This window comes from Emys orbicularis, chromosome 4 (assembly GCF_028017835.1).
Source record: "Emys orbicularis isolate rEmyOrb1 chromosome 4, rEmyOrb1.hap1, whole genome shotgun sequence".
In the NCBI taxonomy this organism is placed as follows: Eukaryota; Metazoa; Chordata; order Testudines; family Emydidae; genus Emys; species Emys orbicularis.
Genome location: NC_088686.1, coordinates 32,765,364 through 32,777,397, shown reverse-complemented (window position 1 = coordinate 32,777,397; position 12,034 = coordinate 32,765,364). Strand labels below are relative to the sequence as shown.

The window sequence follows — 12,034 nt, the reverse complement described above, 5'->3', positions numbered from 1 at the left end:
TCAACGGGAAAGCTTCCTTCAGTTTTAAATACAGTTTAGTGACAGTTTTATAGTGAATGACCTTTTAAATATATAAACTTCACATTAGTATTCCATTTGAAAGTCTGAACTTAAGACAGAATTCAGCACATGTAACATGGCATAGGGAGCCTCAGACAACCAAAACAAACTGTTCCTGACAGATCATCTTATCTAAATGTCTGAATGAACAATTAACTCCCCTCAAATTCAGATACATTGTGTTTTTCACTGAAGACTTGCCTGATAAGAACAGAATCTTAAATAAAAAGGCAGAAAAAGCTGATTTTACAGAGATTATATTATAGCAGATTTTGTAACTACTTTTTGTTACTCATCACAAAAAAAACTACTTTTTGTTTCAACCAAGAATTTTTTTCTGGGTTAGCTTCAGCATAAAGTAAGGGTACCATGACAGTTATCTCCATGACAAAGTTGTTTTCGAAACTTGAAACTACAAACTGGAAATTACTGTTAGTTTAAATACATCAATGTTTCACGCATCAGAAATTTGAGGCTTTCAACAGTGAGCCAACCTATAAGCATTTAACACTGAATTCTATAAGAATATTAACTTTTCCCTCTCTCATCTCATCATATCTACTGACATATTTGGTTTGGGACCTGTGCAGATGCACAGGTGAGACATATTATAGTCCTTTCTGGGCTCATGACACATTTGTAAACTTTGATGACCTGTTGCAACCCAGTAAATAGCTTTCGTGCAAAAAACATCTGACTTACTAAATATTACTTACCCCAGATATATACACATTAACTTAAGTACCAAATAAGTACTCTGTCTGTACAATAGTGGTGGCTCTTGATCTGCAGGGATGGCTGGGCATGGCTCCTGTAGCAACCTCGGGAGTCACAACACTGCTCAGGCTCAGCCTGGCAGCCAGCTGGGCCAAATTTGTGTGTGGCATTGTGATGTGGCAAATGGGGTTGCAGTGCCACTCGCTCAAATTTGGCCTGGTTGCCCCAATTCTCATTGCGACGGAGGGGAAGCTGGGCCAAACCTGAGTAGTACCGTGACCCGGTGCACAAGTTGCAATGTCCAGACCAGTAAGCTGAGCCACCATTGTGGGGTGTGTGCACAGCACACTCTGCAATCACCCCAGCCCCCCGGGCATGACCCAACTTCCTCCCCGCCGTCCCATGTGATCTTTTGACACATTCTGGCAACCCAATTTTGGATCACAAGCCACAGGTTGAGAAAAACCTGTGATAGTCTAACAGCATGTTCTGTCCAATAGATGGAATGGCAAGGTAACTAAACTTAAAGAGGGTTGTGACGAAGTGGGAGTTTTCTGTTATATTTGTATTAACGATATGAATGACAGTGACTTTCTTGACTAAGGATTGCTACACAGTGGGTGCAGAAGGGTTAAATGCTCCTTAGGAAGAGCAGGAGACATGAGGTGTTTGGATCACATAACTGTCTGGGGTGATATGAATGGGTCTTAAGGACTGACTGAAACCAACCCATATCAATGGAGAATCGGAAAGACAATGGGAACCCCAAGGACTGAACTACTGACCCCTAACAACTGGAAACTCCAGCAGGCAGAACATGTAAACTTAGCAGGGGTACTGCAGGAGGAAACCAATATGCAAAGAGGTGACAGAAGGCTACAATAAGAGCTGACCATTGGAGGGAGACAGAAGTTCTCACCTAGCACTGACAGCCAGACAAAGGGCGAGTGAGCCAAGATGGATTCCACAGCACTTGACTGGATGGAGCCCTGGCTTTAGCCATATGGACTATGCCTTAACCTTTGCTTCTCTATATGCCAACCTAAGAACGTCCTGATACTGTGTTCCAGCTGACTAATAAACCATACTCCGTTTTGAAAAGACTGCCTGGTGTCACTGCAAATACTTGCTGAGGTGCTTTGGTCACTGATGAGGGTGAAAGTCTCTGAACAGGAAGCTAACTAATAAACCCTATTCTGTTTTGAAAAGACGGCCTGGTGTCTTTTCTTGCTGAGGTGCATTGGTCCCGACAAGAGTGAAAGTCTCTGAACAGGAATCTGTGCCAGCTTCACTTGCTAGGCAGTGCTCACAGCGAGAAGCAGGAATGTTCGAGCCCAGAGGCTCAATGTCCGAGGCGTTGAGGCCTCCCCTTAAAGAAGAGTGGGATTCTTCATGGGTCTGGCACATTAAAGGAGTATCTCCAAGGGACTATTTAAAAGCTGGGGCATAGTGCTGATCCTGTGGATCCATGACAAGGGCACAAACTCAAAAGCAGTCTGGGGCTGCATCTATAACAAGCATTTTCAGAAATTCTCCCTCTACAGATACAGCACTGATACAACTCCATCAGTTTTACTACAGAACACAAGCGCATGTGATTTTATCAACATATTGTCTAATCTTGTTCAGAGATGGTCTAGCTCAGTGGTTTTCAAACTTTTTTTCTGGAGACTTAGTTGAAGAAAATTGTTGATGCCCGCGACACAATGGAGCTGGGGATGAGGGATTTGGGGTGTGGGAGGGGCTGAGGGCTGGGGCAGAAGGTTGGGGTGCGGGGTGGGGCTGGGAATGAGGGTTCAGGGTGTGGGAGGGGGCTCTGGGCTGCGGGTTGAGGTGCAGGAGGGAGTCAGGGCTCGGGGATCTAGGACAGGGCTCTTGGTTGGGGGGGGGGCTCAGGGCTGGGGCAGGGGATTGGGGGACGGGCTTACCTCAGGTGGCTCCCGGTCAGCGGCGCAGCAGGGATGCTAAGGCAGGCTTTCTGCTTGTCCTAGCACCATGGACCATGCTGTGCCCCAGAAGCGGCCAGCAGCAGGTCTGGCTCCTAGGCGGAGGTGTGCAAACGGCTCCACATTGCTCTCGCCCGGAGGCACCGCCCAGCAACTCCCATTGGCCAGTTCCCAGCCAATGGGAGTGCGGAGCCGATGCTTGGGTGGTGTGTGTAGCCCTGTGGCCCCCTCGCCAAGTAGCTGGACCTGCTGCTGGCCGCTTCTGGGACGCAGCGCGGTGTCAGAACAGGTAGGAACTAGCCTGCCTTAGCCGGGCAGCACTGCCAACGGCTCTTTTAATGGCCCAGTTGGCAGTGCTGACCAGAGCCACTGCGATCCAGTGCCTTACATTCCACGACCCAGTATTGGGTCACGACCCGCAGTTTGAAAACCACTGGTCTAGCTGACTTGGTGACAAAAACACCAGTGCCAGGTTTATACTAACTCTTTCATAGTTTTTAACACCAGAGGTTGCTAAAATATACATTACATTAGGGGCAGGAGAAAGACTGGGTCCACTACTTAGCAAGGAAGGAGAGCTAACAACAGACAACACCAAGAAGTCTGAGGCATTTAATACTTATTTTGCTTCAGTTTTCACTAAAAAGGTTACTTGTGACCAGATGCTTAACACAATTAATATTAACACGAAGGGGGAAGGAACACAAGCCAAAAATAGGGGAAGAATAAGATAAAGAATATTTAAGTAAGTTAGATGTATTCAAGTTGGCAAGGCCTGATGAAATTCACCCAGGGTATTTAAGGAACTAGCTGAAGCAATCTCAGAACTATTAGTGATTATCTTCGAGAACTCATGTAAGACAGGTGAGTTCCCAAAGAACTGCAGAAGGGCAAGCATAGTACCTATCTTTAAAAAGGGGAACAAAGCTGATCTGGGGAATTACAGGCCACTCGTTCTAACTTTGATATCTAGAAAGATAACTGGAACAAATTATTAAGTATGCAATTTGTAAGCACCTAAAAAATAATAGGGTTATAAGCAGGGATCCTAGTTTTCCGTACTAAAAATCCAAAATTCTATGATAAAAAAACCACAAAAATCCGCATTTTTCAGCAATTGAAACACTGAACTTTAGTTTCCCTAGCCACAATAGATATAGGTATCAACTGAACACGTTTTATCGATATACAGTGGAACCCTATCTATCCAACCCTCCATTATCCATCTCTGTATTAACCAAACCACCAGCTGCCTGGGGCTGACAGCGGCCAGGGGCTCGAGATAGAAAGCTCTTTGCCAATTCTCCTGATTATCCAAATTTCTGATACTCCAATCTTGCCCCAGTCCCAATTAGATCAGATAAACGGGGTTCCACTGTAAATTTAAAATGCATTAATAAATCAATCAATCAATCAATCACAAGAGCGGGAGGTTGCGCACACTGAATAAGTGACACTGGTACTTTCCGTAAAATTTAGTTGTTAGTTAAAATGTTTTTATTAAGCAACAGAGGGTCCTGTGGCACCTTTAAGACTAACAGAAGTATTGGGAGCCTAAGCTTTCGTGGGTAAGAACCTCACCTTGCATCTGAAGAAGTGAGGTTCTTACCCATGAAAGCTTATGCTCCCAATACTTCTGTTAGTCTTAAAGGTGCCACAGGACCCTCTGTTGCTTTTTACAGATTCAGACTAACACGGTTACCCCTCTAATGTTTTTATTGTTTCACAGAATGTAAAATCTAAATATTCTCTGTAAAAACACAAATTCCATGTTTTTCTGTGTCAAACAGATGTCTAGGATCCCTGGTTATAAGTAATAGTAAGAGATGGTTACTCACATTGTTCAGTAACTGAGGTTCTTCAAGATGTGTCCCCTAGTAGGTGCTCCACTCCAGGTGATGGTGCGTCCCTGCGCCTTTGCTTGGAGAGTTTTACAGCAGTGCCTGTATGGGTCACGCTTGTGCGGTGCCTGCCTCACGCGCCATTGGCGCTTCATCTAGTGCGCGTGCGCAACCTGAACTCCTCAGTTCCTTCTCTACCACGGTCTGTTTTAAACTCCGAAATAGAGGGGAGGAGGGTGGGTAGTGGAGCACCCACAGAGACACACAACTCGAAGACCCTCAGTTACTGCACAAGGTAAGTAACCTTCTCTTCAAGAGAGAGATATCCTTGTGAGTGCTCTACTCCACATGACTATAGAGCAGTGCCCTCCTAGGATGATAGGGGCTTCAGAGTTGGTAGAATAAGTGATGATAATACAGCTCGGCCCAGCAGAGTATCCTCCTTAGGGCCTTGCGTGATTGCGTCATGTTTGGCAAAGGTGTGTTTGGAGGCCCAGGTGGCAGCTTTGCATATGTCTATAAGGGGAACGTTGATTAGAAATGCTATTGACACTGATATGGATCTAGCAGAGTGTGTCTTGGTCCCCATTGGAGGCTGTGCGCCTTTAACTGATAGCACAGGTGAATGCATCAAGAGATCCACCTAGAGAGCCTCTTCATGGATATGGCGGTACCCTTAGACTGTTCTGCGATGGATATAAATAGTTTTAGTGAAGCTCTAAATGGCTTGGTTCTGTCCAAGTAGAAAGCTAGTGCTCTTCTAACGTCTAGGGTGCGCATCGTAGCTTCAAATGCATTCTCGTGTGGTTTGAGAAAAAAAGCTAGAAGACCTATAGGCTGGTTAATGTGGAAGGATGAATTTACCTTGGGGAGATTGCAATCACTCTTCTGCGCCAGACGGACCTGTTAACACAACAAGAGGGTGAAATGCAACAGCCAAACATAGAGATGCTACACCTGAAAGCGTGTAATGGCAAACTAAGTTCTGAACAGATCCAGTGGGTGCTACTCCACTGTAGAAAACATACTACACATAACACCTACCTACAAAAGTGGAAGAGATTTACAGCGTGGTGCCCCACCGACAAACCACTGCAACATCTGCACCTCTTCCATTGATATTAGATGGAAATCCCGACATCCTTGTTATGTACAGATACCACAATTGTCTTGGCCATGAGGGGGCTATTAGGATGACTCTGGCTTTGTCAGTCCTTATTTTCAGTATTATTCTGGGTAGTAATGGTATTGGTGGGAATGCATAGAGGAGGTCTGTGTTCCATGTGGTCCAGAACACGTCCCCCATTGATTGCCTTCCCAGACATCCTCTGGAGCAGAATTTCAGACACTTGGTGTTGCGGGCAGTCACGAATAGATCTATTTGTGGGTGGCCCTATTTTTGGAATATACATTCCAGTATCGCGTTGTTTAATTCCCATTTATGGTCATGGGGAAAATGTCTGCTGAGTTCATCTGCTGTGGTGTTCTGGCATCCAGGTAGGCAGGAAGCCAAGATGTGGATATTGTGTTGGATGCACCAATTCCAGAGTCTCATAGTATCGGGTACATAGCAAGTGCCTGTTTATGTAAAACATGCAAGTGATGTTGTCGGTCATTACTCTTATGTTTTGGTCTCTTATGAATGGTAGGAAGTGGATGCAGACATTGCGAACGGCATGAAGTTCTAGCAGGTTTATGCGTAACCTTGTCTCGGCTGTGGACCATAATCCTGGAATTGTGCAATGTTGCATGTGTGCTCCCCATCTTATGAGGGCGGGATCTGTTGTGATCACAAGTGATGGAGGAACTTGTGTAAATGGGATCCCCGAGCACAGGTTCTGTGGTTAAGTCCACCAGTTAGTGAGTCCCTGACCTTGGGGGGCATCGTTAATCGTATGTTTAACCTGTGTTTGTTTGGTCTGTAGACGGTTGCTAGCCCTCCTTGTAGGCAACGCATGTGCAGGCACGCATGTTTGACCACAAATGTGTATGCGGCCATGTGGCCCAAAAGTTTTAGGCATGCGTGGGCTGTACCACACTGTGGATCTGAGTGTCTTTATTGTGTCGAATCTGTCTTGTGGAAGTGATGCTGCCACCAAGTTGAGGTAAGCACCGATGAATTCTAACTGTTGAGCTAGTTCTATTGTCAATTTCTTTTCATTTATTTGTAGTCCGAGACTCTGGGAGCAATCTATCATCGTTTGGGTAGAGGAAATGGCGTCTGATCGAGTGTGTGACTTCAAAAGACAGTTGTCCAGGTAACGGAATATTATTATTCCTTGTTTTCTCAGTTGCGCCATTACTACAGTGAGGATCTTTGAGAAAACGAGAGGCACTGTTCACAGGCCGAAAGGTAAAACCTTGTATCGATAGTGGTCTGTGTCCAAAGTAAATCTCAGAAAACGCCTGTAGGTGGGGTGCATTGTAACATGAAAATAATCATCCCGCAGGTCGAGGGCTGAAAGCCAGTCCCCCTGCTCCAGCGCTGGTATTATTGTTAAGGCGACCATCTTGAACAGTTACTTTCTTACGAACTTGTTCAGTCGCCTGAGATCGAGGATAGATCACCATCCCCCATTTTCTTTTGCGTTAAAAAGTAGTGGGAATAAAACCCCTTTCCCCCTATGTTGCACAGGAACAATTTCCACTGCCCCTAATTGGAGATGATCTACCTCTTGGTGTAGCAAATGTTCGTGAGAGGGGTCCCTGAAGAGGGATGGGGGGGTGTAGACAGTAAAGAAATGGTGTAGCCCGTATGGATACTTCTAGGGCCCATTTGTCCATGGGACTGGGAGCAAACGGTCTCCAAATAGATGGATGGATTGTGCAGGCGCTGGAATGTGGGAGAGGTCTTCCAGACCCTCGACCAAGCCTTCATATTTGTTGCTTAGAGGAAGGAGGTTGAGCTGCTGGTGGTGGTGGAGGTTGGCGCCATTGTGATCTTTGTCGTTGTTGATGTTATTCATAAGGCCTCTGGTGTTGCTGTGTATATTGAGGATCTATTCCTCTGATATGGTTGATACCTGTATTGTCTCTTTTTTGTGACAGGAGTATGAACGCCGAGGGACTGGACAGAGCGTGCAGTACCTCATTGGTTTTGGCTGCAAACAATTTTTCTCAGTCGAAGGGGAGATCTTCGGATATATGCTGTATTTCCCATGGGAATGCTGAGGAATTAAACCACGAGGCTTGTCACATGACCACAGCTGTAGCGGTGGATGTGGCGACCCTGTCAGCAATGTCTAGTCAGGCCTGTAGAGCCATGCGTGCAATCATTTGTCTTTCGGAGACCAGTGATTTAAATTGTTGCCTCTTTTCCTCCGGAATCTCATTAATAAAGTCCATAAACTTTCCATAGTCTCTGTGGTCGTATTTGGCAAGTAGTGTGTCGGCGCCATTGCACTAGCAGCATTGGGCTGTGGCACAGAAATAGGAGCGGTTGTCGGTGCCGTCTCCTTTAGTGCTGTCGACAGTGCCGTGGTAGAGACAGGCAACTTAGAGCCATTAGATGTCGCATCGGAGCACTGGGTTCCGGCGGCGGCCACCACGCAGACGGTGCAGGAGGTGCCCAGAGTCTAATAGGTGCTAAGCCGTGGTGCAGTCAGCACCAATGAGAGCGATTTGGTTGGCGATCATTTTGTGTTGGTCTGTTCTTTATGAGGCAAAGAGGATGGCCATTTTTTTGTGGATTTTTTGGTCTTCGAGGACCTTGGCAGTGAAGAGACTGGTGACTTATACTGGTCTTAATGACTTCTCCATCAAGATGAGTTTCAGTCTCAGGTCTCTATCCCTGCATGCCCTAGCTTTCAGTTTGTTACAATGGGAACATTTCTGAGGAATGTGAGCTTCCCCTACATAACAAAACACATTGCGTGTGTCCATCTGACACAGACATCGCCTCTCTGCACATTGTGCATATTTTAAATCCTGGTGAACCAGGCATTTTCCTAACCTAACACTAACTGTACTAAGGGATGGAGAAATAAAATCTTTCCTCCCTTCCTGTCCTCCCCCCAGTAGGAGACGCAACTCTAATAACTGAAACTTAATGTATCTAAACAATCCTAACTCACTAATTTATCTAAACTTATCTAGTAGAAATGAAGGCTTTCAACAGGACTGCTGAGCTCCGTCTCAGGCCGGGGACAGTTGAGAAGGAACTGAGGAGTCCGGGTTGCATGTGAGCTAGATAAAGCACCAACGGCACACCAGGCAGGCACCTCGTGTGCCTGACCCATATGGGCACTGCTGTAAAACTCTCTAACCAAAGGCATAGGGACACACCATCACCTGGATTGGAGCACCCACAGGGACATCTCTCGAAGAAGAAGTATGGATTTGTCAAGAACAAATCATGCCTAACTAATCTCATTTCCTTCTTTGACAGGGTTACTTGCCAACTGGATGGGGGGGGGAAAGCTGCAGACATGATATATCTTGATTTTAGTAAGGCTTTTAACAGTTTCATACAACATTCTCATAAGCAAACTAGAGAAATATGGTCTAGATCAGTGATACTTAGACTAATGCTCGCTAGCCACAAGTGGCTCTATAATCTGTCTCCTGCAGCTCTTTGCAGCACAAGATTAAAACTCTGTGTGATTTAGTTATTAACCAATCTAAGTTACTAATCAATCAGGATGCTTTTACTATGTTACGCACAAACCTCTTAGGACACCAAAAATCCAATCCTGTTCTTAAAAAAGGTAAATTTTATTAACAACAAAAAGAAAGAAAATACATTGGAATTTAGGCTTTTGATAGATTTTAAAAGAGCAATTCCAAAAATTAAGCACCCAAAATAGCTTTCTTGGGGGTTCAGCTTAAAGGTTACAAGCAAACAAAAGCATCTGGGGTTAGCACAGAGGAGATCCACAAGCCAAAATAAAAAATAAACCTGATTGTGTCTAACTAAACATTCCCTACCCAAATAATTTCTTCTAGGTATGGAAGATGAATTTTCATAACTGGTTCAAGCCTTACATAGCATTGCTGCTCCGTGTCTCTACAGCCCAGAGAGAGCAACCACAGACAAAGGGAAAGTTTCTTTTCCCATTTTAAAAAGTTCTAGCCTTCCCATTGGCTCTTTTGGTCAGGTACCCACTTTTTTTTCTTTACCTGGGGGACTTTAACCCTTTACAGGTAAAGCAAGTAAAGAACAGCTACCAAGAGGGATTTTACAGCTAACTGGTTGGCTGGGTGTCCATCAAAGGGAGCTACCCTCCTGCCCTTTATTTATCACATGCCCCCTGCCCCGAAGCCAAGCCCCTGCCTGCCCCTTCTCTGAGGCCTCACCACCCACTCACTCATTTTCACCAGGCTGGGGTAGGTTGGATGTGGGGTTTTGGCTGTGGGTGCAGGCTCCGGGGTGCGGCCGGGGATGAGGAGCTTGGGGTGGAGGAGGGGACTCCGGGTAGGGGGGATGGTGCTGAGGGGTTCAGTGTGTGGGAGCGGGCTATTGGCTGGGGCAGGGGGTTGGGGTGCGGAAGGGGGTACGGGATCCGGAATGAGACCAGAAATGAGGGGTTCAGGGCAGTGGCGTAGCCAGGTTCTAACATTAGGGGGAGCGAACACATAAAAAAAGGTGCCACCCGACATATCAAATTACTAATTACATACTTTTAAATTCGTTATACATATTTATTTGTACTTAAAATAAAAACACAAGAATGATCCAGCCATGGAAGGGTTTGCACAGCCGGCATTTCACAGGAGAACTTTAGATTATACTTAGATATACTTTAGATTCTAGAAAGTAAATGACAGAATACAGTAGTTTATAATTGTCACCCTTCGCCCACGGAGCAGAGCGGCGGCTCGGCTGCAGCAGAGTCATTCCCCGGGCTGCTGCTGCTCGCAGAGAGAAGATGCCGCTGAAGACAGACCACGAGAAAAAAACATCCCTCCTCCCCCCCTTTTCCTTCCTTCTCCACCTCCTCCGCCGGCACCAGCTGGGCTTCAGAGCCACTAGGAGCTCTGCCCACCAGATTGTGACTTTTGTGCTGTTCTGTCGAGATCCCCTTGGATGTCCTGATGTGAGAAAACTGAAAGCTTGGAAGCAGTGTTAACTTCCAAGTGACAGGTGCCTACTGTAGTGCTGCATGCTTGGATTCCAGCCAATGGTTCCCTTATTTCTTGGTGGCATATTAATTATTATTAATAACAAGTCCAGTAGGGCCTAGAAGCCTCACGTGAAGTCAGGGCCCCGCTGTGCTAGAAGCTGTACATATAGAGTACAAAGAGTTTACAGAGGGTGGAGAAAAGGAAGTATCCCCATTATTCGGGTTATGTTTACACTGGAAAAGGGAGGTGTAATTTCCGGCTTGTGTAGACATACCCGTGCTAGTGCTGATCAAGCTAGTGTGCTAAAAATGGAAACAGAGCCAGAGTGGTGCAAGGGGCTAGCCATCCTGAGTGTGATCCCACCTGAGACCCTTATTAAGCACTCAGGTGACTAGCACCTCCTGGTGCTCATGCCATTCCACTTCTATTTTTAGCACTCTAGTTTGATCCGAGCTAGCACCAGTATGTCTCCTCCAGCTGGGCATGACTCCTCCAGCTCCAATGTAGACATACCTACAGATGGAGAACAGAGGCAAAGTCAGACTAAGTGACTTGTTCAAAGTCACACAGGGAGTCACTGGCAGAGCTGAGAATTGAACGCATGTCTCCTGCTTCCATACAGTTGGATTGCCGCTTCACCTGGAGGTCTCAGGACAGTAATAGGCTGATTAGGCCTCAGATGGAGTATTGTGTCCAGTTTTGGGCATCACATTTCAGGAAAGATGTGGACAAATTGGAGAAAGTCCAGAGAAGAGCAACAAAAATGATTCAAGATCTAGAAAACATGACCTATGAGGAAAGATTGAAAAAACTGGGTTTGTTTAGTCTGGAAAAGAGAAGACTGAGAGGGGACATGAGAACATTTTTCGAGTACATAAAAGGTTGTTACAAGGAGGAGATAGAAAAATTGTTCTTCTTAACCTCTGAGGATAGGACAAGAAGCAATGGACTTAAATTGCTGCAAGTGAGGTTTAGGTTGGATATTAGGAAAAACTTCCTAACTGTCAGGGTGGTTAAGCACTGGAATAAATTGCCCAGGGAGGTTGTGGAATCACCATCACTGGAGATTTTTAATAAAGGTTAGACAAACACCTGTCAGGGATGGTCTAGATAATACTTAGTCCTGCCACGAGTGCAAGGGACTGGACTAGACGACCTCCTGAGGTCCCTTCCAGTCCTATGATTCTACTGTTGTAAATGCCCGGTGTCCCATGAGCATGGGCCATTAAAGACCTGCATGTTATTGTAGTGCATTGTGATGGTGTCACATAATGACTGTGCCCCAGGACACACAATAGTGTCCTGCAGTGAGGCATCATCACAACTAAAGATGCAAACAATGCAATACAGTATCATGGTGCCCTGGCTATCATGCCAGCAGGATACCAGTACTTGCCATTGATGCAC

The 12,034-nt window shown here is 45.8% G+C and overlaps 1 protein-coding gene across 2 annotated transcripts in view; it reads right to left on the bottom strand.

Moving 5' to 3' along the window:
* Positions 1 to 12,034, bottom strand: part of TTC7B (tetratricopeptide repeat domain 7B) — a 324,581-nt gene that overhangs the window by 226,651 nt on the left and 85,896 nt on the right. The gene's annotated exons all lie outside the window — the stretch shown is intronic.